At 34.3% G+C, this 3,585-nt stretch overlaps 1 pseudogene; it reads right to left on the reverse strand.

The window, feature by feature from the left end:
* Positions 1–566: 566 nt before the first annotated feature.
* On the reverse strand, positions 567–2,861 carry LOC149255532 (sucrose-phosphate synthase-like; annotated as a pseudogene).
* Positions 2,862–3,585: the final 724 nt, after the last annotated feature.

Below are 3,585 nucleotides of genomic sequence, written 5' to 3' on the forward strand. Positions count from 1 at the left end.
GGCCATAGTCTTCTTGGGATTAGGTCAAGAAAGAGCCAAAATTATGGGATTTGAAGGATTTTCAAAAAATGTGGTATCTAAAAATACAAACTGTTATTATGCCCCTCATATGTGGAATGAGGGATATAATTTTTCTAGCATGTGAAATCTTCAATGTTGAAAAGGAATTAAACCTTGCCTTGCTACTTACCTCACCTTGTAAAGGAGACTTGGGCAATTGAATAGAGTCATTATCTGAATCATTACCTGAATTATAATCTTGCACCACAACATTTCTGAAGTCCAGGAGGTATAACCTAGAACAAATCATATATATGTAAAAAAATCCCACCACCTAAATGTTGTGTACTTTTTTGACCTAAGAACGCATGGAATAATTATCAAGGAAGAATAGAATTTCCACAGTTGATAATGAAATACACTGCGTACACAGTTAAATAAGCATATGGGTAAATCCCCAGGTAACAAATTAACAAAAAAACCAATTTAATTTCAATAGGAGTGTCATTCTTTTCACTCGCTATCATTTGAGTCATGTAACAATCACAACAATGGAAACCACGATTTTAACGATGTTTGAGATTTCTATTCAATCCCAAATCAAAAGCATCATGCATGCCCCATTGTTCTTCAATTTTTTCCTTGTACTTGTGACCACAAGCTCAACACAATCAAGGCACAATTATTGAGCTTGAATCCTGTGCATGTTCTTGTATGTTGCATTGATATCCTCCTTGGAATGCAATTTGTGTTTCAATAATTTTTCTAGCTTATTTCAGCCTAGAGAATGACCTGTCAGAACCATTGGAACATCCAAAGTACTAGAAAGAAGGCAAACAACAACCCTACATCTGCATAGTGGCCATGGATTACATAAAGCCATACAACTATGCCTTCTCTAATCAAATCTCCCAACGCTTTGGAAATATTAAGAATATGACCCAGTGTTCCAGCTAGAAACTCCTAAATGTATGGCCGTAATAATTCTTTCTGAATATACGTTTCTTTGCATCCACAAGGGATTCAAACTATGTATGCCCCTCCACTCTTTAGAATGTCTTCATCTTGATCAGAAGTTAGATGCCAAAATTTTAGTTGGCTCTCCATTGCTAGAATCCACTTTAGGAGAAAAAATTAGACATGTTAGCAGGCCCACTCTATAAACTTATGGCATTTTTGAAATTTCTTTTTCAAACTCTACAACATATTTCACCTGTATGAGAAACAAACACATGTTTCACTTAGTGGTAATCCAATTATACTCCTAGTGAAATAAGGTCAACCATGCTTTGATCCCGTACTTTTCTATATGATTTTCTAAGAAAATTGATTGAAACTATTCAATATTTTAGAAACGGATGAAGACAAATATAGAAATATAAATCTTTTGTAATAAATTTACGTGTCCACCTGTATCATAATCACGACCAAGTTTCATATTCTCCCCTCAGACCAGGGTATGCATACTGCATATTAATCACAAACAGGAGAATTAGCAAAGTAAATTTCTCGATTAGGATTTTTAAATCTAAGACTTCTATTCTCAGTATGGAATATTGGACAAATAAAAATCAGAGAAAAATGACCGCAAAAGAACTATAAAAGAAAGAATTCAAACCTCAAATAAGCTCCTCTTCTCATGATAACTGTTGTTTTTCTACAATTACAAAATATAATATGAGTAAATCCTCAGGTAACAAATTGACAAAAAAAAATAATTTAATTTCAATAGGAGTGTCATTCTTTGCACTCACTGTCATTTGAAGCATGTAACAACCATAACAATGGACACCATTATTTTCACAATGTCTGAGCATTCTATTCAATCCCAAATCAAAACCATCATGCATGCCAAATTGTTCTTCATTTTTTTTCCTTGTACTTTTGACCACAGGCTCAGCAAAATCAAGGCACAATTCTTCAGTTTGAATACTACGCATGATATTGTATGTTGCATTGATATCTTCCATGGAATTCAATCTATGTTACGATAACTGTTCTAGTTATTTTGGCCTAGAGAATGGCCTGTCAAAACCATTGGAACGTTCAAAGTACCAGAAATAAGGAAAACAACACCACTGCATGTACATAGTGGCCATGGATTACATAAGGCCATACAACTATGCCTTCTCTAATCATATCTCCCAATGCTTTGGAAATATTAAGAATATGACCTAGTGTTTTATCTACAAACTCTAGAATGTATGGCCATAATAATTCTTTCTGAATATATGTTTCTTTGTGTCCACAAGGGATTCAAACTCTGTATGCCCCCCCACTCTCTAGAATGTCTTCATCCTGATCAGAAGTCAACATTTTAGTTGGCTCTCCGTTAGTATAATCCACTTTAGGAGAACATATTTCACCTACATGAGAAATAAACACATGTTTCACTTGGTGGTAATCCAATTATACTCTACAACATATTTCACCTACATGAGAAATAAACACATGTTTCACTTGGTGGTAATCCAATTATACTCCTAGTGAAATAAGGTAATCATGCTTTGATCCCCTACTTTTCTAAATGCTTTTGTGAGAAAATTGACTACAACTATTCAACATTGTAGAAACAGGTGAAGATAAATACAAAAAATAGAAAGATTTTGTAATAAATTTACCTGTCCACCTGTATCATAATCACGGCTAAGTTTCATATTCTCCTCTCGGACCCAGCAATGCAAACTAGCATATTAATCACAAACAAGAGAATAAGAAAAGTAAAATTTTCTCTGAGGATTTTTAGATATAACACTTCTATTCCGAGTATGGAATATTGGAGAAAGAAAAATCAGAGAAAAATGACTGCAAAAGAACTATAAAAGAAAAAATTCAAACCTCAAATAAGCTCCTCTTCTCATCGTAAGTGTTGTTTTTCTACAATTACAAATATAATGATTTCATTTTATGTTTCCATTCACTTACATGAAATTGTTCCCTCAACCTTTACTGTTAGGACAGAAGTTCAGTTCACACTAAATCTCCTCCAAGAATTGTGTAGCCAATTCCCAGTAGGCTTGGGAATTCTCTAGAGGGAATTATCAAGGTTTTCATCACTCCCATGATAATCACAGATAGAGAGGGATCTCTTATCCCTCTTCCACCACTACTTAAGCCAGGTCCTCATACTCCCAGGGTTTTCCTTCCTCCTCCTTACCTAGATCCTACGACTTTCTCTTTTCTTATCATTTATTTGTTTTCTTTTTTTGCTAACTTTTTAGCTTCTGGGCATGTTCACGCTATCATAATCTATCGACATTTGGTTTCCCTCTATAGAACCATTGAAATACTTGTTGATTATTTGTTGAAAATTCGAATACTATCTTGTCTTAATTCACACAACCTTTGAGACTAATAAAATATTTTCTACTATATTGGTCACATTGTTTATGTAGTTTTCACCCCTGACAACAATGAATTTTCCCAAGCAATTAGCTAGGGAAAATTTCCATACTTCTTCATAGAATTTATGATTTTTAAGATGGTATTAGAGCCAAGTGTTGAGGTTGGATGGCAATGGTGAAGAAGCCAGAAACAAAGCCTGGCTTAAGGGGAGGAGGATGTTCAAGGAAGCAATCTACATTT

This window comes from Pinus tabuliformis, chromosome 7 (assembly GCF_031772625.1).
Source record: "Pinus tabuliformis cultivar Carrire ecotype Pingquan chromosome 7, CPIR1, whole genome shotgun sequence".
NCBI classification, from domain to species: domain Eukaryota; kingdom Viridiplantae; phylum Streptophyta; class Pinopsida; order Pinales; family Pinaceae; genus Pinus; species Pinus tabuliformis.